Here is a 22,639-nt window from a genome sequence, read left to right as displayed (position 1 = left end):
AGTGATCTGCGTTACCAGGCCCCACGTCTCAAAGGCTCCAACACCCCTTTCCCCAAAAACAGTGGCATCAGCTGGCACCCATGCGTTTAAACACATGAGCTACGGTGACACTTCACATTCAAGCCACACCATGACACTCCCCGTGACTGGATTTAGAGGCACATTTGGATTCCTGAGAAGCTTAAGTGAGGAAGGAAGACCCACCCAGGATGTGGATAGCACGCTCTGGGAGCCAAGTGTAAACAAAAAGGAGGAAAGGGGAGAGCCGGCGAGCGTCAGCATCTCTGCTGACTGATCTGTGGAGATGTGAGTCCCAGCTGCCTGCCTCCACCTCTGTGGACTGTACCGTAAACTCTGGAGCTAGAATAAGCTCTTCTTCCTTTACATTGCTTTTTGCGCTTTGTCAGAACTCACAAGAAACGTAGCTAACACATCTCCACTCCTGCCTGCCTCTGGGAACCACTAAGCTGCATTTTGTCTCTCTAAACTAGCTATTCCAGACATTTAATATAAGTAGAATCACATATCATAGGAATCTTGTCTTTGGCCTACTTTAATTTAGCATAATGTCTTCAAGGTACATGAAGTAACATATACCCATTCTTCAATATTTGTGGCTGAACAATACTCCATATGCTGCATTTTATTTATCTGCTCAACAACTGATGAATGTTTAATTTTATCTACTTTTAAGTTATTAAGAAAAAAGCCACTGAGAACATTTATATACAAGGTTGTGAGAGGCTACACTTAGAACTGACTGTATCTCTCAGGTATTCACAGAGAATGGTAATTGCTGTTAAGTGATAACTCTAAGATTAATTTTTTTGAGGAATTGTCAAACTGTCCTCCAAACTGGATATACCGTTTTATGTGCCCCAGGTGACTGTGAGGCATTCCCATCATCCATTTCCATTATGATATTTTTTTAAATTAGCAGTGAGAATAGCTATCATATAATTCTTTATTTATATTTTCCTAGGAATGAATTAAAATAAGCACCTTTCCCCTCTCTTCTTCCCTCTCTCTCTTCTCTCTCTCCCTTCCTCTCTCTCTCTTTCTCTCTCTTTCCCTCCCTCCCTCCTCTCTCATTTTCTTCACTAGCTCTTTCCATATAACACAAGCTGAACTCGGAATCTTCTTGCCTCTGCCCTCTGAGTACTGGGATTACGGGTGTGTGCTAACACGCCTGTATCCTTTTATATATTTACCTTCCTTTGCAAATTTGAAGAATGGTATTTTAAAAACTAATAGTCATAGGCATTAATGGTCTTTTATTTTTAATTTCTCACTTGTTTATTTATTGCATACATGTGTGCAGATATACGAATAACATGGTGCCAAGGACCAGCCTCAGCTTGGAGAGTGGATCTTGAGGAAGGGGTGTTTGGGAGCAGCAAAAGAACAACTCGAAGTTAACCACGGGTTCAAGCTGACAGCTCTGTGTTCTGCTCAAGACAGCTCCCTAGACAGCTCTCTGCTCAAGATGGCCTTCTGCTACAGACAGCTCTTTCATGCTAGAAAAAATTCTAAAACCTCTCTGGATAACCCAGAAAACCCACCAGACAAAACCCAAAAAGAAAAGATGCTAGAAAAAAATTCTAAAAGAGATGTATTAGCTCTCTAAGTAATTCTTGGGTTTTCTAACCAAGGGCAGAGATCCGGTTAGAAAAATTCTAAAAGAGCTGTAACAGTTTTTTAGGATAGCTTTTGGGTTTTCAGACCAAAGTTAGAAATCCTGCTAGAAAAATTCTAAAAGAGCTGTGTTCGCCCTCTAAGAAGTTCTCTTTGGGTAGCTCTCTCTTGTAGACTTTTATTTACATACCAAGTCAGTCATTTCCTCCAAGTTCTCTTCTGATCATCTCATGAGTCAGAATTTTATGACTTTAGCTCCTTGATTCTTAGAGACAGCAAGTACATTTTTTAACATAGCGAGTTAATTCAAAGATCTGCCTGCCTTTGTAAGCACAGACAATAAACTAGCTGGGTGGGATCTTGCTGTGAGATTACCATACCTACCACACTTGGGCCTAAACTTGCTCTGTCCCAGGCTGACCTTGAACTCAGAAATCTGCCTGCCTTTGTAAACAGAAACAAAAAGTTTATCTGGGTAGGACCTTGCCCTGAGATCACTACTCCCTAAATCTCTTTATCGACTTCCTTAGTATCTTTCTGACAAGCTCGATCATAGTGTAGCTGTCTCTGTTCTTTTAGGTCCGTGAAGCCTCTCATATAATTCCCACTGCATCCTTTTATTTTTGCATAGTTGAGAAATCCTGTTTACATATATATTTGAACTCATGGTTTCAGAATTCTTTCCCACAGTCTTGAGGGCAGTCTGAGGGACTCAGCAATTACCATTTTGCTGAGGACATTTAGACACACCCTTATCTCCTGGACTCATGCTGTTTCTAATTATCATGGAATCATTAACCTTGGCAGGGAGAACATCTGTTGAAGGAAGAACATAAAGTAAATTATGTACATTATTATACAAACAGGCCTTAGTCTAATAACCGTCAGCACTCGTGGAGACCCATGCCCTGCTAGCTCTGCTCCAGGGTTGGGAACTATATCATGCTGTCCCTTCTGCATCAGTCATGAAAGATTTGGCACCATGGAACATGCATACAATCAGAGCATTGAGAATTGATCTTTGTCTTAGTTAGGGTTTTACTGCTGTAAACAGACATCACAACCGTATCAACTCTTATAAGAACAACATTTAATTGGGGCTGGCTTATAGGTTCAGAAGTTCAGTCCATTATCACCAAGGAAGGAACATGGCAACATCCAAGCAGGCATGGTGCAGGAGGAGCTGAGAGTTCTACATTATCATCTGAAGGCTGCTAGCAGAATACTGGCTTCCAGGCAGCTAGGAGGAGGGTCTACACTTCTACTCCAACAGGACCACACCTTCTAATAGTGCCACTCCCTAGGCAGAGCATATGCAAACCGTCACAGTCTTTTCAGCCCCCCATGTAGGTCCTTGGCATAAAACTCAGGTTATCAGGCTTCGTATGTTGGCTTTTGAACATCTAATTTTAAAAATTAAACTAATTTATAACTTTTATTATGTATTTTTGTGTGTGGGTGTGTGCATCTGAACATGTACCCTTAGTAGGTCGGAAGAGGTGTCAGATTGCCTGGAAGTGGAGTTACAAGTAGTTGTGAACCACCTGATCTGGGTGCTGTGAACTGAGCTCCAGTCCTTTGCAAGGGCAGCAAGCACTCCTAACCACTGAGCCATCTCGCCAGCCCTGAAAATGTCAATTTTAAAGTGGATTATTTTTCAGAGCTGAGGAACGAACTCAGGGCCTTGCACTTGCTAGCCAAGTGCTCTACCACTGAGCTAAATCCCCAACCCCTAAATTGGATTTAAAAAAAAAAATTCTAGGTTAAGCTTTTTATAGATTGTTCTATTCTGTGTGTGTGTGTGTGTGTGTGTGTGTGCATGCGTGTGTTCATGACTGTATAACTCTGTGGAGGCTATACAGATTGGAGTTATCTGTGGAGGCTGCAGATTCAACTGCTCTTTACTTCTTTACTCTGAGCTGTCAGAGTCTGACTGAACTTAGCCAGTTATGGAGCCCCAAGGATGCGCCTCTCTTCATTTGGGATGGTAGGCTGGCACCTCCATGCCCAGCCTTTTACTCAGGTGGTAGGACACACTGGGCTTCCTGCTCTTGTTGGCAGCACTTTGATGACTGTTCCCTCCTGTTTCATATTCTGACTTGGAATTAGTTTATTCTATCTTTTTACTCCTCCCTACACAAATAAATCTTGATTTTTACTACTTAAAAAAAAAACAACAACACTATCTTCATAATTTTTATGAAACCTTCTGACCCCGAGCTTATGCCTTCAACATTGTCTTGTGCTCTTTAGTGAGGAGAGCATGTTCGACTCTGTCACCAACACACTTAGTATACGTGGAACCCCTAAAGACCTGGCTAGATTTATTTTCCCCTTTTAGAAACTTTATTAAGTTTCACAACATGAGCCCCTTGAAAGTCTGCCTAGACACATACCACATGTGGAGTTTTGCTGATTTCTCAATCTTCTTGCTATAAAGATAAACAATCCTACAACCAGAGGCTCTGGTTTTGTCAGAGGCCTTGTGCAGGAAAGCCTGCAACAATGTATCAAACGCTGAGCGACTCAGAGTGCTTCTCAATACTTCTAAACACCCTGGAAGAGAAAAAAGTGACTTCGTTTTTAAAATTTTTATTTTTATTTTATGTACATAGGTGTTTTGCCTGCACGTATGTTTGTATAACATGTGCATGCTTGCTGCCAGAGGAAGAGGGGATCAGATCTCCTGGAGCTGGAATTATAGACAGACTCCATGTAGGTGCTGGGATTTGAATCCAGGTCCTTTGCAAGAGCAACAAACATTCTTAACCACTGAGTGAAAGGACTCTGGCTAGTGTGGCAAACATGCTCAGGCAGGACTTGTCCTTCTTCCCAATTCCATTATGGGAAAACAAAAACAAAAACATTAGATTACATTCCGAAAGCTAGCCACCAAGGTCTATTCCTGTTTTGGCCACTTCCTCCTCCTGAGGTTATCAAGTCCAGCTATCAAAGTATTAAAGTCCAGCAATCAAAAGCCCCAAATTGAGTTGGTCACCTAATTAACATGCCCAATCAAGACGGAACACCCTATCCTAACATGGGGGTTCCCTTTGTACCTTTATAAATGACCATTTGTCTACGTGTCTGTCTCTATCCAGAGGCAGTCCTTTGTTCCCCAGGGACAAATATCCCTTCCCCCTCTCCCTTGTTCTCTTCCCATTAACCCTCTTCCTTTATTTCCTGTATTTGTCCCTTATCCCTGACCTCTGTCCCTTTGGGGAAAATAAATCTTCTTTGTGCTAAGAACTTGGTCTTGGAGGTCCTGGGAGAATAGTTTTCCTTATATTGAGCAATCTCTTCCGCCTTTAAGGCCACAGCGATTTCATATTGCATTTTCTTCTTTCTTTTTTCTTTCTTTCTTTCTTTCTTTCTCTCCTTCTTCCTCTTTTTTTTTGGGGGGGGGGACAAAATCTCACTATGTAGCCCTAACTGGCCCAGAATGTGCTATTTAGAAATAGGTTAGCCTGTACCTCCTAAAGATCTTCCTGACTCTGCCTCCCAGTGTTGGGATTAAAGCATATACCACTATGTCCAACAATGCTGTGTTTTCTTTGACATGTTTTAAATTTCTAGTTCTTATGAATAGTTTAAAAATAATTTAGCTTTATTTTTGAGAATGTAATATAATTATATCATTTTCCTCCTTCTTTCCTCCCTCCAAAATCTCCCACATATATACCTGTTTGCTTGCTTTCAAATTCATAGTCTCTTTTTCTTTTTACATGTGTTTGTGTGTCTGTATGTGTGTATGCGTGTGTGTTCCTAAATACAAATAGAATATGCTCAATCTGTATAATGTCACTTCTATTTGTGTGTTTTCAGGGCTGACCATTTGGCATTGGTTAACCAATTGGTGTCTTCTCCCATTCTCAGCATTCCTTAGTTGTCTGTAGTTCTTTGTCTTGGCTTGAGGCCTTGTGAGCTTCCCCTGTCCATGTTAGCATGTCTAGTGGCGTCGTCCTTGTTCAGGCCAGGCAGTCACCTTCATGAGACTATGGGTGTGGCCTTAGACATTCTCAGGAGACACAGTCTCACAGCAAACTCCTTGATCCTTGGACTCTTACAATCCTTCCACCTCCTCTTCTGCAGTGCTCCCTGAGCCTTAGGTGCCAGTATTGTCTTGTTGATGGATGGGTTGGGACTGGATTCTGCAACACTGCTTGTGGTTTTCTGTACTGGTAAGCATCTGTTATAAAGAGAAGTTTCCCTGATGAGGGGTAAGGACTACCCTTATCTGTGGGCATAATGAAGAATATTTAGAATGTACATAAGGATTATGCTGGTTTCTCCTAAGAAAGTGGAGATTGTAGGTTCTCCTACAAAACCCCATAAATCCACTAGCCAAGACTGGATCTGATCTGAAAGCCTCCTCCCCGAAGACACAAGAACTAGTTCTCAAGGTACCAGAAGGCACCATACAAGCTTCCAAAGAAGAAAAGCAGCCAGTTAGTTCTACTCAGCTATGACACCCATGAACCAAAACAATGACCACCGTGGCCCAATAACCATAAGGTTCCAATAGTGATACCTTCTCTGTCATCAACAGCTCTAAGTGGATTTACAGCCCTGCAGTGGTTTGAATAAAAATAGCTCCCATAAGCCCATTGGGAGTGGCACTTAGCAGATTCGGCCTCGATGGATTGATATGGCTTTGGTAGAGGAGGTATGTTGCTGGGGTTGGGTGTTGAGGTCTCAGAAGCCGTGTCAGGGTCAGTGGCTCACTTGCTCTCCCTGCTGCCTGCCAATCTGGATGTAGAACTCTCAGCTCCCTCTCCAGCACCATGTCTGCCTGCATGCTGCCATATTTCCCTCCATGAAGATGATGGACTAAACTTCTGAAATTGTAAACCAGCCCCAATGAAATGTTTTCCTTTATAAGAATTCCTGTGGTCATGGTGTCTCTTCACCAATAAAACTCTATGACAGACCCTTCCAACAAGAGGAAAATCACATCTGGCACTAGAACTCTCAAATAGAGTTTCTCTTCTTTTTTTTTTTTTTTTTTTTTTGGTTTTTCGAGACAGGGTTTCTCTGTATAGCTCTGGCTGTCCTGGAACTCACTCTGTAGACCAGGCTGGCCTCGAACTCAGAAATCTGCCTGTCTCTGCCTCCCAAGTGCTGGGATTAAAGGCGTGCGCCACCACCGCCCGGCACCATCTGTCTCTTATTGGAGGATAAAGAATGCATCGTGTTCATTTAAAATGGCAAAAGTACATATGACAAGCACTATAGTAGTTCCTGAGAGTAACTGTCCGAGTCTGGTTCTTTGGTCCCCTCAAGGGATCATGTGGGGTGGTTCTTGGCACAAAGTAGTTAGAAATCATGTTAGCCTAATATGAGTGTAAGCATGCAACCAACCCCAAGAGGATGTGATCTCTCAACTCTGATTGCGAAGGAGATCAGGACAATTTTCAAGGATTCCCACACTAAGGGGCTGAGTAATAGCAGGCTGACACCAAGAGGCCTGCTGCTGTCAGAGAGGGGCCTCCAAATTATTCCTCGTTCTTGAAGGACAGTGATAGACACACTTCCACGAAAAGTGAGCCGAAACACTTAGGACAGCCCTGCGAGTTTAGAATTCTATCTCCCTGTTTTAATTTTGAATTATCCAAGGGTCCAGTTATTTAACTGTTTATGCAGTAGTGGTGTTTTAACTTGTGGATCTGACCTCAATTTCTTAAAATTGAATTTTGTTCTTATCTGCCTAAAAACAGAAATAGTTTTCTCAGGCAGCAACAGTCACCACCGAAGAGGTAAAGCAACAGTGCCAGCATTTCTGCCTCCAGTGACCCCCTCTCTTCCTTTCTTCTTCTAGCACGGTGAACATTGGGGGCTCTCACAAGCTCTCAGAAAGAGAGCCAGAGGCTGCAGATAAAGGCCTGTTCATCCCACGCAGCCCTTTCCTAAGGGAGCATTTTTGCCTGCTGTTTCAGTGTCTTTTTGTGACATTCCAGAATCTGCTCCTCTGTGTGAAACTACATATGTGCACCTACAGAACCTCAGATGTGTGTTATAGGCACATACAGTGACTTTTGTTGTGTTGCTCTTTCCAACTTTGGAGCAGTGTGCAGGGGTTAGTTCCCACAGCTAAGTGCCTCAAATTACAGCCTCTGACTTCAGAGCCAGCTCTCCTACCGTTTGGCCAAATCACCTCTCTACAAATAATGGGGTAAGGATCTCCTTTAACACATTCTCTTCCTGGACTTCTAGGGATGGTGACCTTTTCCTAATCCTCAATTAGCTGAATACTGGGAGGCCTTATTCGTTTGTTTATGTATTTATTTTTTTACAGTGCCAGAGATAAGCCTCACTCGTGCTGAGGAACTGTTCTACCCTCTCCCCCAACCCCAAGTCCTATCTAGTTTTTAAAAGAAATTAGACTTTACTGTTTAGCTGAGCGTTGTGTTCTCAGTAAAACTGAAATGAAAGTGCAAATGCTCTCCCTGATCGCCTTGTGCATAGCTTCCCTCCTTACCACCATCCCCCATATCGGGGTACATTTGTTACAATCCTACTCCAGGCGCATCTTTATCGCCCACCAAGTTCATAGCGTACATGAGGCTCATCCTTGCCGTTGCACACTCCGTGCCTTTGAACTAATTTATGACATGTATCATAGAGTACTTTCATTACCAAAAAAGGAAAACAACAACATCAAAAAACCTATTCCCTAGTGAGGTACTTTTTAAGGGGTGATATACGGGGGATGGGCCTGATATGGTAGCCTAGTACTGTGATTCCACCATTCGGGAGGCAGAGGCAGAGTGATCAGGAGTTTGAGATCAAATTAAGCCACATCTGAGAGAGACAAAGAGAGAGGGAGGGAGAGAGAGACAGACACAGAGAGAGATAGGAGAGGAGAGACAGAGACAGAGAGAGACAGAGATCTCTTAGAGTCTGGACTCAACTCTAGGTGGTGTGTCCCAAGTGAAGTTCAGCCTCTCCCAGGTTGTGCATCTCTCCCAGACTCGCCTAGGAACCGGTTCCTCCCCCTTTTGTTTAAGTGTCAAGCGAATGGGTTTCCTGTTGACTCTGGAATATTGTGAAAGGGCAGGAAGAGGCCAAGCCTCCTTGTCTCTCTCTCAACTCCTCAACCCCTTTATTTATTTTGTGCATGTCTGTTTGGGTTGTGGGGGTGTTTCCAGCTTGTGCTGCTGGAGGGCGGCCTCAGCAGCCCGAAACCCCTCCCCGAGGAGGCGAGGCCGGTCGGGAGCCCGCCCGATCCCAGTCTGGACCTCTGTGGGGCGGGGAAGGGGACTGGACGGGAAGCGAGCTGCCGAGGAGCTGCAGGCCGCCGGTGCGTGCCCTGAAGGCGGGGAGCTCGGCCCGGCCCGCGTCCCAGCTCCGCGCGCTGCAGGTGGAGCCCTCCTTCCCCGCCCAGCGCGCTGGCGAGGGGCACCCGCTGCCCGCAGCTCGCCCGCCGTCCCCGGGCTGCGCGGCGGCGCCTCGCCCATGGCTGAGGGCCGGCGGCGGGAGGACGAGGAGGAAGAGCTGCGAGAGCGCCGCGAGCTTGGGGGCCCGCGCCGCGCCCGGAGCCGCGCGCTCCCGGGCCACTCGGCTGCAGGTGAGACGCGGGGGACGCGGGGACCAGGGGCGCACAGTGGGTGGGAGCATCTAGGACCCGGCCCTCCGCGCCCACTCAGCACAGCGGCAATTCTCGTTGCTGCCTAGAGGGGACTGACACCTTTAACTCGTGGAGGCGAGAGGGCGGGACAGTGGCCTTTCCATCCTTAGTCTCCTTTTCGGGCTGAGCCCGAGAGAATTCAGAATGGTCTCTTTACCTGTTAATGGCCCTGGAGCCGAAACTCCAAAATTTCCGTGCAAACTAAATCAAAGGCGGCTGGCTTGGAACTTGTGGCTGGGTGATTACTTATCTATGGGTGAGTCAGAGGCCATGGAGAACTCCCTACGCCTGGCTCTCTCGGTGGACCACGACCCCTCCCTACGGTTTCGCCTGGGCCACCTCAACCTGGTCAGACCACGTGCCCATGCTGAATCAGGTCTTGTTTCGGCAGCGGGTGAACTTCGGACCTCTAGTCTCTTCCTTCCCTCCCCCAACCGTACTGATTTTCTGCTTGAAAGTTAATTTGTTGCAACTACCCTCCCGGTTGTAAACAGGGAGTGCCCAATGTAGTATTGGAGAAGGAATTTTATTGGCATGGAGGTCATTTGTGGGCCTATAGTTAGTTACCTTTAAGATCTTGTTTTGGGACACCAATGAACCACGAGTCAAGTAGCTTGGTGCATAAGTGTAAAATTAAATGGACATCCACACTTCTTCCCTTTTCCTGAGGTGGTTTTTTAGTGTAACCATAATGGAGAGGAAATTATTGGGCCCGCTGGTTAACCACAGTTATCTGAAATGGAGAGAAGAATTAACCCAGAGGATGCACAAAGAAGGGAAGGAATTGGGAAAATTCAAGGGAAATCCATTCACCAGGCTGGAGCCTTCTTAGAAAGTGAACATGAACAGGCTCTCCTGTGCGACCACCAGGAGAAAGTTGGGTCTGTGGAATTGGAGGGCAGAAAATGGGATAAAAGCAAAAAAGAAAAAGAAAAAAGAGGAAAAAAAAAAAGGTCGGTAAGAACAGGATACTCGAGTAGACATTCTGGAGCCTTAAAATTAACTTTCTAGGCCCGCTCCTGGGCCTTTTTTAGAGTAAGACACTTGGCTGTTACCATGATCACCAAGTGGTGATAATCGGTAGTTTTGTTCAGTGGAAACCTAACTGAAACAACACATAACTGTTGAGTAAATAATTCAGTACCATGAAAAAGTTTGCAAAGTTGTGCCTTGGTTGCTTACAGACTTTAAAAGTGTGGACTCTTGGATTCTTGGTACCTTTCAGAAGAAAGTCTTACAAAGGACTGTACTATGGCGAGCTGTGTTGGAATTTAAACTAAATATGACTCAGATACAGGTTCAACATTTCTTCAGTGTGTTTTTTTCCCCAAGGCCAGCACAAATGCTACTTTTGTAACTTTTTACTAGTTCCATAACGTGTGAAGGCTGCCAAGGCCTAGTCTAGGTTCTGATAATAGCTTGCCATGACGTGGTGGTGTGTAGTTTCTGCATCCAGAAGTAAGTGTTTTCAGCTTTCTTACCTTTAATATGGCTTCCTTTCATTAAGTGGTGAGGGGTCAGCAATTCTATGATGTGTGTGAGAGGGTCAGACTTGTAATTGTAAGTTTTATTGTCTTGAGGATAAATTATTTAGTAGTCGACATGCCTTATAGGTGGTGCTTCCCTTCCCCCAAATGTATTAACATGTTTTTCAAACACTTTTTGCATTCCTTACCAAGCTTGGGCATTAGCTGCAGTACTTGTCTGGTGTCCTCTTCCAAAAGAGAAAGTGTGAGCTCACTCAGAGGCCTAATGCCTCTAAGTCCCTCTGCTTCTTCCTTATAGCAGATCAGTGTTTCCTGCTTCCTCCCTCAAGTTAAAGGCTTTCCTTCTCTTTAATCTTATATGACCTGATACAGGCCATAACTCTGGGGCTTGTAGACTTGAAACAGCCAGTGAACTTTCTCACCCTGCCGAATTATGTATGGTTGTGTAAGTGTATCTATTTTTGAAATATACATACAATAAATTATAAAGTGAAGGCCTAACTTATGCCCAAGTAAGAAAAACAATATATCAGTTCCTTAGAATCGTATCATGCTCTATCCCTTCCAGACATTGTCCCTTCTCTCTGGATAGTTAACCATTAAAAACTTTTCTAGAGTGTATGTGTGTGTGTGCATGTGCATGTGTGTGTGCATGTGTGTTTGTGTGTGTGTGTCTGTGTGTCTGTATTTCTAGGGACTGAACTCAGGCCATTGTGTATACTAGGCAAGTGCTTTCCCACCTATTATTAAAAAAAATTGTTTTTGAGACTATTTCATGTTTTGTCTTTACAGTTTACTATACACATACACATTCCTATGCGATATTGTTGAAGTGTGTACCTTGACTTAGGTAGAATTATCTATAGTGTATTCTTTTTCTCAAGGTTATGCTTCCTAGCCTGGTCTGCCTCAGCCCCCTAAGAGCTGGATTTACAGGAGTATGACACCAGCATTCTTTTTTAAACGTCATGCTTTTGTTTTCTTTTGTTTTGTAGCCAACAGGCACAGGGTATCCTTAGAAAACAACACGATTTTAGTAATCATTTCTTCTTACATGTAGGAGAGGAGGCTAATTGATTCAATTCTTGCTTCTTCATAAAATGTATCTCTAAGTTTTCTCAGGTTTTTGCTTGTTTGTGGAGGCAGGGAACATGCTAGAGATTGAACCCAGGGCATTACCTATGCCAAACAGAAGGTCTTTCCAGCCCTGGTTTGTTCTTGTTTTAATTTAATTGTTAGGTTCAAAGATATTACCAAGGGCAACAAATGGACTTTTCTCATATTTTGATCAAGTTTTTTGATCAAGCTCTTTTTTAAAAATTCTATTTTAACCCCCTCCCTCACCCGTTACTTCCTTGTGCTTCTATTTTGCTCTTAGTGATTAAGAGAACCACATAGAAAAAGTTATAACATACCAGGGGTGAGAGAGAGGGGGGATCTTAAAAGAGAGAGAGCAATCTAAAGGGTGAAGAGGATGAGGAGGAAGAAAAAGTTATTTGATAATTCGGGGACGTAACCTAGTTGACGTGACTTTGTGAGCAGCCAGGGGAGCATGCATTGATGCTAGTGGAGGCTGTCCTGTGAACCTTTTACCAAGTGAGATTCATTGTTGACGGTGTGATAAAAATCCTGATTGCCTCACTTGACAGTTAAAACGTGAAAGCCAGACACATTTGAACTCTTGGAGCATCTTAACTGATCCATTAAATGTCACTCTCAAGCAGGGCAGACAAGATGTGGGCATATGAACCAAGCATTTCTCAAACTTTTCCTTTGTATACCAGAATTGCCTTATAGGGGTTGTACAAACACAGATTGCTGGCTGCCCTCTCAAATCTCTGTTCCCCATTGGTTTTGGGATAAGGTCTGAAAATACGTCTTTTTAAAAAAAAATTACAACTTGTTTATTTTGTATGCGTGCCAGAGGACAGCTTGCTAGGGTCTTCTCTGCTTCCACCATGTGGGTCTCAGGGATGAAACTCAGGCCACTGAGCCATCTTACAGGTTAAGATCTGAGAATACTCTTAACGTGCTCCCAGATATTTTGATGCTTCTGGGTTTTTTGGGAAAGGATCAGTTGAAAAACAATGAGATAAACACAGAGAGATTCACAGATAAGCACACGAGCTTATATTTCATTCTGGGTTTTTTGGCAGCTTAAGAGATTCCAAGGTTGATTTACATGGGCCAGCCTAGACAGTCAACGACATTCTCTGTTGTTGACTTTTTTGTTGTTAGCCGACAATTCTTCATCCATCTGCACTGCTAAGTCTGGTGTGTTGTCATCCTTGTGTTACACTGGTTGGTACCGGTGAGTGGATCATCTGGAGGCCAGGGGAAGGAAAGCTGGAGTGACCAATTCTTTCCTTGTTTCCTGAGACTACCTTCACTTTTTAAAATGGAAAGTTCCCTATTCCAGGAAACCTGGAAGTGTCAGACATCAGGATATAGAGTCATTATCTGTAAAGCTAAGGTGGTCAACTTTTTTTATTTTTTAAAGATTTATTTATTCATTATGTATACAGCAGTCTACGTGTATGCTCAAAGACCAGGAGAGGGCACTAGATCTCATGATAGATGGTTATGAGCCACCATGTGGTTGCTGGGAATTGAACTCAGGACCTCTGGAAGAGCAGTCAATGCTCTTAACCTCTGAGCCGTCTCTCCAGCCCTGGTTGTCAACTTCTTTTGGCCTTGGAGAAAGAAGGAGAAAATGGAAGGTTAAAGTTGGCTGATAAAAGTGCTTACCTCAGAGTAAGTGTCACTTTTTTTTTTCAGTCTGCAGTGTAAGGTTGATAACGACACAGGTCACTGTAGGTTTTCATCCTCATTGTATAGAATGGGTCTTCTTCAGTATGTTTTCATTTAGCACCCTTTTTGGACTAGAACAAGTTTGATATGCCTCTAGCTGTATTGGCCTATGAAAAAAACCGCTAACTAATAAGAAATCATAAAGAATTTCTATTTTAAAACAATCCTTTGATATACATGTCTTACTTATTAAAGAGAAAAGCAAATTTGCATAATCTTCAGGTAGGGGTGTGTGTGTGTTTAAGTTAAATCTTGACTGAAATGTTTACTGTACTGCTAGGCGTTAGCACATCTTGAGAGAGTCTTCAGTGCAGAGGCACACACTGGTCAGAACGGCTGAAGTCCTGTTTAGGGCTGACTCAAAGACTGTTGGAAATTCTCATCTAGTCCCAAGACAAAATTTGTTTAATTAATTTTTTTAAAATGAAACTTAAGTTAGTATCTCAAACAGCAATTTGAAAAGTCAAACATTCCAACCCAATGTAATTCAAACATACACTGATTTGATGCATTGCTAAAGAATGGTGCTAAGAAAATATTGTTTCCAATTTCCATAATTAATCCATGTTTTATTCCTATAAAAGCAGAAAACTTCTATATAGTAAAAAATACTGCAATTTATAATATAAAGTAGTCTCAAATATGAGCCAAGGTGTTTCATTATGTGTTTGTTGGTGTTGATGATATGATGGCTGTGTGTGTGTGTGTGTCTCTGTGTATGTGTGTGTGTGTGTGTATGTGTGATATGTAGACTCTGTACTGTGCTCAGAACCAGGGCTGTAGTGAAGCCCAGGGATGCAACATAGGCAAGAACTGTCAGAAGTACTTGAATCTGCTGCACATTTGATTTTGAATGTATTTTTGGCCCTTGAATGTTCAGAAACATTTTACTATTCCCAGACTTTTTTTGCAACTATACATTCAATTGTATGATCCCATATGCAGGGTGGCAGTCCACACTCTAAGGAGTTGTGGTAGATACATTATGCTTTTTCTCCATTCTTTTTATTGATTGTTGGAGGGTTGTTTATTTTTCTTTTTTTGGCTTTTTTTTTTAAACCAAGGTATCTAAACTTTTGTAAGTTATATGCATTGCAAATATTTTCTACTCTGAAGCTTATCTGTTTCATTATTGCTTTCTTTGTGGTCTCTTTGATGTCGGTGTTTCTCATTTTAATATAGATGACTATATAAAGTTTTCTTTTAGAATTGTGTCCACTTCCTATTCCTGGTGAATAAATGTTATCCCTGCAATAAATCCCAAGAATATTTTCCCCTGTAGCGTTTTATTGGAACACTCCTAGAATACAGCCAGACATGTTGTAAATGTTTATAGTTATTAGTGTTTACCTTCTATCTGCTCCTTGCTGCTAACATATCTGATACTTAGTTACATCTGAACTTTTGTTCCATCTGGACATTAGTTGTGGGTTTTGTTTCAGCAGAAGAAACAACAGGAATACACAGTGTCACCACTCAGCAATCAGATGTGGTTGCTGTGAAGTGCACACTGCTCTTGGAAATGTCTTAGTCCTACCAGACTCCCAGAGACTGAGACTGATTCTCTATCTGTAAGCCATCAGATGATGATGACGATTATTGTTGTTGTTGTTGTTGTTAGTGTGGGGGTGTTTTGCCTGCATGTTGGTCTATGTACCACATGCCTGGTGTCCATAGAGGTCAGAAGAGGGCCTGGAGTTCTAGATAATTGTGATCACTCATGAGGATGCTGGGAATAAAACTCATATCCTCTGCAAGAGCTCCAAGTGCTCTTAACTGCTGAGCCATCTCTCCTGCCCCTGTGCAGACGATTTTAACACTGCCCAGTAGTAATGTTTAGTTTTCATTATTGTCACAAGTGAAAAGTTTGTTCTTGAGTTAATTTTAACCAATCAGAAGTTGACAGTTTTCTCTTTCTTCCCCTCAATCCTGGAGATCAAACCCAGGACCTTGATCGTGCTAGGGAAACACCCCAGCCTCACACTATCTTTGCTGTCTTTCACGCCCTCCTCTTCCTTTTAAAATTTATTTTTAAGCTAAAAGCTGACCATTTTATTTTCACATTTCCCAATACACATGAAAACTGCACTTTTATCCCACTTCTCCAACACACACACACACACATACTGTGTATAAGTGTTTGCCTTTATATGTGTATGTGCACCATGCACACGCCTGGTGCCTGCAGAGGCCAGAGTGGGTATCAAGTTTCTGGACACAGAGTTACTGACTGTTATAAGCTGCTGTGTGGGTGTTGGGAACTGAACGGGAGAGCAACAAATCTTTTACAGACATTTAAACAAAAGCAACAAAAAGTCGTCTTAAACTAAACACTAATAACTTTGTAACTATTTACAACATGTCTGGCAGTGTGCTTGGAATATCATAATACGCCATTACAGAGAAAATACTCACTCCCATGACCTTTAGGGATAAAGAGCACAGGGTCTTGGTGTATGGTCCACACTGGCCACAGGCTTATGATTCTCCTGCCTCACTCTCTAAAGTGCTGGCATCGCTGGTGTGCCAGCCTGTAATGGACTGACTCACACAACCTGTTTCTGCTCGGGTGTTCCTTCTTCCTTTGTCATCTTTTTTATGCCTGCACTTCTGCAGCTTCATCAACTATCACATTCTGGGGAGAAGAACACTTGCATTCCATTTTCAATCCCAGTCCAGCCTTGCTTCTAGTCTCAGTTAGCTTTGTAGCCCTGGCACTTTACAGCATCTTCCTGGGCCTTTTGCTTTAGTTTTGTGTTGCAGGTGCTGGGGTGGACACCCAGAACCCTGCACATGCTGAGAAGGCACTTTGCCGCTGGCCAGGGCAACCTGTGTTTCCTCAGTGTTTACTTCCTGTCCTTATTGTGTTGTAGGATCCACCTAGCATACTAGTAATCTTGCATGTACTTGCCATGCCTCTTTAGGCTTCTTGTGGCTGTGACAACTCCGTGGATATTTCTTGCTTTTTATGCCTTTGATGTTTTTGAGGAATAATAGTCAGATCTGTTGTACAATGTGTCTCTATTGGGATTTGTCTGATAATGTTCGAAGAGCCTCTGTCTGTTTGTTGCACGAGAATGTGCAGCTGTGGGTGTACTGTAGTGGGCTTGTTCTCACTTAGCCCCCTGAAGCAGAGGCAGGGTCTCTTGGCTCTGCTGCTGTGCTGCACAACAGGGTGGCTTGCCCATGAGCTTCTGGGTTAATTGTTCTGCCTCTGCCTTCTGTCTTAGTTTAGGAGTGCTAGGATTACAGATGTGTTTTATCTCCTCTGGCTTTTTATGTGGTTCTGAGCATCAAACTCAGATCCTTTCCTACCAAGCCATCTCCCTGGTCCTATGGTTTTCTAAAGATTAGGCTGGGTGCTAGGAAGACCACAGGGTGATGTGCTGTCTTTATCCAGTATCAGGGATGTATACAATTCATATTACTTATTGCATTGGAAGTGACTGGCAGGTTTCTATACTTCAACTTTTCTCCCCACGACTTCCGTACTGTATGAAATGAAGGAAGTCACCCTGTGAGCCGCCCCTACAGAGTAAGATGCTCTGACAGACCTCTTTTGACATAAAGCATCTCCATACATAAAAAAAAAATCTTCTGCATAAAAGGCGTTTTTGATTTTTCTTTTTCTTTCTTTCTTTTTTAGACAGGGCGTCATGTATTTCAGCCTGGCCTCAAAATTTCTATGTAGAATGACCTTGAACTGGTGATCTTTCTCCCAGCATCTCTTGACTGCTGAGATTACCGTCAGCTGCCACCTGGTTTTCAAAATTCTGGAAATTTCAAACTCAGGGGCTCCATGCATGTTAGACAAGCTTTCTCCCAACCAAACATCATTCCTGGCCATATTTTCCCACTGTTTCTTACTTCCTGGGTATCTTCATATCTTCTGTTCTACAGATCAATGGTCCTGGAGAATCTCAGTTCCTCCACCCTAAGTCTTTGTATACTTTCTTTTCATGGTTTAAAAGGGAAAGGCATGAAGTGACTGAGGTGACCCTACAACTAAAACTCATTCCCACTAGAGTGCTCTCTCAACAGGTACAATGACTAATATACATTCTTTTCCAATTTTGGAAATGGAGAGGAAGTCAGAGAACTGGGGAGGATTTGGAAAAACACTGGGCTCTGATGAATCAGATAATGAGTTACTATTTAATTGTGCACTAGGTGCCAGACAGTTTGCAGTTGGTTTACACATATTTTTCTCATTCAGCCCTGGTGTGCATCCTATGAAGTATGTGTGAATCTTTCCTACATTTTGTGAATGAAGGGCCCAAGACCTGCACAGGGCAGATAATCCACTGAAGGTCACACAGATAGAAAAGACTGAGTGCATCTCAGGCTCTGGTCTACCAGGACTCATTCATCATGCCTCCCTGCTGCCTGGAACGCCTGTGTTGCTGAGCGTGGCAGTGTAGTTACCTATTGTGCTGCTTCTAGCCTGCGGATGAGTTGCAAGTAAGTGTTGACTGGGGTTTCTGAGAGTCTTGTTCTTTAAGGGGTTAACTCAAGGCTGGAGAGATGGCTTAGCAGTTAAGAGCAGCGACTGTTCTTCCAGAGGTCCTGGATTCAATTCTCAGCAACCACGTGGTGTCTAATAAACTGTAACACTAGTTCTAGGAGATCTGATGTCCTCTTTTGGCTTCCATGAGCGTCACATACATGTGGTTCACAGGCATACGTGTATACATATAGTGCACAGATACATATACAGGCAAAACACCTGCATGCTTTTAAAAAAAAAAACCTTAAAGAGGTTAACTTAGTTGCATAGAATGGCCTGTTTTCTTACCATCTCATCTTTCCCCATCCTACTACTAGTTGGCAAGCTTGCCATCACTGTGACAGAATACCCAAGACAGTCAACTTAAAGGAGGAATGACTTATTTGACTCATGGGTTCATAGGTTTTGGTCTGTGCTTCCTTAGTCCCATTGACCTAGCACCTATGCAAGGTAATTCCTCATGGCCAGCAGATAGTTCTCGGCACAAGAAGCCTCTCTCTTAATGGCAGCGGGAAGCAAGGAAAAAGAAGGGAAAGCACCATGCTGTGCATGCTCTAACTTCATTTTACTAGGGCAAACCTCGTATCAGTTCTCCTACTTCTCCAAAGTGCCACAGGCTGAAGAGCAAACCTTAGACACAAGGGCCCCTGGGGGATACTGAGGATCCAAATGGTAGTTTGCCAGAAATAAAGATAACTCACAGTAGCTATCCCTGGTTCCCAAGACCAGAAAATGGCTGTTGTAGAGAAGAATGGAATCTCAGTTCCTAAAGATCATAGAGGCACCACCATATGAACCTTTTTCTTTTTCTTTTTTTTTTTTTTTGGCTTCTTTCTTTAAGAAAACAGCAACAATAATAGCAGAAACTGTCTTGATTAAGCTGCTGGTATCCCATGCCCCTAACCGTAGCCTTTACTTGGTAAAGGATCTGTAGTGGTTTGAATATGGTTGGCCCAAAGAGTGGCACTGTTAGGAGGTGTGGCCTTGCTAGAGCAGATGTGTCCTTGTTGGAGGAAATGTGTCACTGGGAGTGATCAATGAGACCCTCTTCCTAACCATGTAGGGGCCTGTCTTCTCTTAGCGGCCTTCAGATGAAGGTGTAGAACGCTCAAATCCTCCTGCATCATAGCTGCCTGGATGCTGCAGTGCTTCCTGCCTTGATGATAATGGACTGGACTGTAAGCCAGCCCCAATTAAATGTCCTTATAGGAATTGTGTGGAGAGCTGGGCGGTGGTGGCGCACGCCTTTAATCCCAGCACTTGGGAGGCAGAGGCAGGTGGATTTCTGAGTTCCAGGACAGCCAGGACTACACAGAGAAACCCTGTCTCGGAAAAAAAAAAAAGAATTGTGTGGATTGCTCTTGGTGCCGCCTTCTAGGAATTTGGCAGGAATTTGACATTGGGCTAGGACTACAAAGTAGGCTCAAGATGAATACAGCTGAGGAATATGTTCTTTGTATCTTGATGGGCCCTGGTCATGGTGTCTCTTCACAGCAATGCAAACCCTAAGACAGGCTCCAACTTGATGCTTTTGCATGCCTCCTCTTCTCACTAAACTATAATGTACTTTGTTAAACATGATTGCCTAGACCTATGGCTGGAGAGTTGACTAAGCTACTGGCTGCTTTTTACACAACCTGGGTTTAGTTCCTGGTACCTATATGGTGGCTCACCAGTCCCAGGGGATCTGATGCCCTCTTCTGGCCTCCTCAGACAGATGGTGCATAGACACGAATGCAGGCAAAATAGATACACATACACACACACATACACACAGCACACAACCAACCAGCCAACCAAAAACAAACACGTGGATCCTTATAATATTTTTGCTTTGTTTTAATGACCTTGGGCAGATAGCTTCAGTTTTATGAGTGCCCCTACATATTTTGCTTACCTCTTTTGATCGGGAATTCCAGAGGTTGAAGATGATGAACGTGCTTAGAAGTTTGAAGTTCACATACATTAAGGAGTCCTGGTTACCTTTCAACAAGTCAGGAATATGGAAATAGCTTTTTTTTTTCCTGGTTTTGGCATTTGCCTAATGTCAGCTTAATTGAGATTAAATGAACAGAAGCCATGGAAGGTGGTGCTACTTCTCTTCCAATGCTTTTTAACAGGTTATTGTTTGCGTTGCTAGTGAAGACCATAATGCCTGAACTGCTGCTGGCTGGGGGTCTAGAGTTTGCCCATTTACAATATGGCTGCCTTCATTGCAACAGAGGTTTGTTTCCAGACGTTACATTAATCAAAGAGTCATTGTATTTGGAAAGTTGTTAATTTTTAACTCCCTCCAACACCTGTTGAGTACATTATACACAGGGTAGAGGTTCATTTTTTTTTGTAATAAATATCACCATTTCTAAGTAGTCATTTGAAAGTGTTACAACATCACCAGTGCCCATGATCCCTTCTTATCTTGAGACCACACCCTTTGCTGTTCATTTCTTCAGGAAGACTTGTCCTGTAGTGGAGAAAGCTGGAACTCTGGGATTACAGGGTAGATTTGTGTTACTCAGTTGAGTATTGCCATTGAAGGGGAGGATATGCTCTCTTGGTCTCTGAGTGGATTCTGTTGGACTAAAGCATGTGGTTGATAGTTTTAAAATGTGCATTTATATTTGAGACAGGGTTTCTCCATGCTGCCCTGGCTGTCCTGGAACTGTGGTCCAGGCTGCCCTGGAACTCACAGAAATCCACCCACCTCTGCCTCCTAAGTGTCGAGACTAAAAGCATGGTTTATATTTTACTTAATAGGATGCTTTATATGAAATGTCTTAATATCACAAGCATGATTTTATCTTCTATCCTGTACTATTTCTTCTTTTTGTATAAATACTTCATAGTGTAGCATGTTTTTTCTATTTCTGTAGCAGCAGGTAGTCTCCAGTGCTTCTAAAATCTCACTGTGTCCACAGGTCCGCTGGAGACCCTGCTACAAATCAGAGGCCCAGGCCCTCCCTGTCTATCCTGTGGGGCAGTGGCTCTCAATCCTGGCAGGTATTAAACTAACTAGGAAGCAGTGCGCACACACCCGAATCAGGGACCTTGTGTGCTAGCAGGTTTTCTCTGCTGAGCTGTATGCTCAGCTCTTCCTTTTGAGACCGTGTCTTGATATGTAGCCCAAGCTGGCTTCAGACTTGGAGGCCTCAAGCTTGGAGGCCTCTAGCCTCCACCTGCCCCGTGCTTAGGATTATAGAGTGTATGTGTGTATGTGTGTGTGTGTGTATGTGTGTGTGTGCGCGCACGCATCTGTGCGTACATGTATATGTGTGTGTCCACGCCCTACTGTTCTTTAGTTTTAAACCCTGACTAGATTTACTGTATTATATTTACTTGTATTATTTTATTCTAACCTGAATCCTATGTATGCAAAGTTGGGAAGCCTCTTCTGCTTATGGCCTGAGGGGAACTTACTTATCTAAAGAGCTGGAACTTTATGCTTTCCTGTCTTTTTGTTTTGTTTTGTTCTGTTTTTTTTTTTTTTTTTTTTTTATTTTTTTTTTGAGACAGGGTTTCTCTGTGTAGCCCTGGCTGTCCTGGAACTCACTCTGTAGACCAGGCTGGCCTCGAACTCAGAAATCTGCCTGCCTCTGCCTCTCAAGTGCTGGGATTAAAGGTGTGTGTCACCACTGCCCGGCATGCTTTCCTGTCTTATGTGAGTCCAAAGGGCATTAATTGTTTGCCATCAGTATAGCCTGTATTGGCTTACTGCTGTTGGCTTGTGTGCAGTAGTATAGGATATCAAGTCCAGCTTCCAGCACCTTCCTTCCCAGCAGCCATTCTTGGGGATGAATGTACTTGACTGTCACCATAGAGAGGCTCTGCTGGGGTGCGCTGGTTGGGGATGGAGATGGGGTTGGGGAGATGAGCTCCTTACACAGAGGGAGAGCCAGGTGGTTGTACATCTACCACAACTTCTTGGACGCAGGGACTCTGCTTGTACAGGAGGGCACAGCCATTGTGTCTCAGCAAACTGATGTCTAAAAATTTTAAAGTTCAAATTACATTTGTATACTTAGCTATGAAAAGGACACTAATTATGAAGTAAAGAAGGAGATGCTGGAAAGGTAGTACCATTAGAAGTGTTTGCAGCTAAGTTTGGCATAGTGTGACAGGGTTATAATCTCAGCACTGAGGAGGCTGAGGCAAGAGGATCTCAGAGTATGAAGCTAACCTGGGCTAGGTCTCAAAAACAAACAAAAGAACACACACAAAAAAAACCTCACCCACCTTACAGACGTAAATGGTGATTGCAAAAGCTTCAAGCTCTCCAGCTTCCCACCAAACTGTAAGAAGAGGTTTATGTAGGGGGTGGGAGGGGTGGATCTTAGAGGCATTTCTGAGGATGCCTGCAGTATGGCCTGCATCCAAGGTACTGGGAGGGTGGGTTGAAAGAATTGCTTGAGTCCAGTAGTTCTAGGCCAGCCTTGGCAACATAGTAAAAGAAGTACAGTTTGAAAGAACAAAGTGTGGGCTGGAGAGATGAGTCAGTGGCTTAGGAGCACTGGCTGCTCTTCCAGAGGACCCAGATTCATTTCCCAGCACCCACAGGGCAGCTCACAACCACCT

The 22,639-nt window shown here is 43.4% G+C and overlaps 1 protein-coding gene and 2 non-coding genes across 4 annotated transcripts in view; 1 reads left to right on the top strand and 2 right to left on the bottom strand.

Moving 5' to 3' along the window:
- Window positions 1–1,634: 1,634 nt before the first annotated feature.
- On the bottom strand, window positions 1,635–1,696 carry LOC114640570. Its single transcript, XR_003714164.1, has one exon. It is a non-coding gene; the product is annotated as a U7 small nuclear RNA (small nuclear RNA).
- Window positions 1,697–1,710: 14 nt separating this feature from the next.
- Window positions 1,711–1,773, bottom strand: LOC114640577. The gene has a single exon (XR_003714169.1). It is a non-coding gene; the product is annotated as a U7 small nuclear RNA (small nuclear RNA).
- Window positions 1,774–9,174: 7,401 nt separating this feature from the next.
- The window catches only part of Sh3d19 (SH3 domain containing 19), a 158,930-nt gene continuing 145,465 nt past the window's right edge, over window positions 9,175–22,639 (top strand). The window contains exon 1 of one of the 2 annotated variants that reach the window (XM_028789506.1): window positions 9,175–9,202. The gene's annotated coding sequence lies outside the window, so the exon portion shown is untranslated. The remainder of the gene's footprint in view (window positions 9,203–22,639) is intronic. The other variant, XM_028789504.1, reaches the window with a different exon arrangement.

Source organism: Grammomys surdaster, unplaced genomic scaffold (genome assembly GCF_004785775.1).
Source record: "Grammomys surdaster isolate TR1022 unplaced genomic scaffold, NIH_TR_1.0 125834, whole genome shotgun sequence".
Classification (NCBI taxonomy): Eukaryota; Metazoa; Chordata; class Mammalia; order Rodentia; family Muridae; genus Grammomys; species Grammomys surdaster.
Note: the sequence above shows the minus strand (reverse complement) of the source record. Positions and strands in the feature narration are given on the sequence as shown.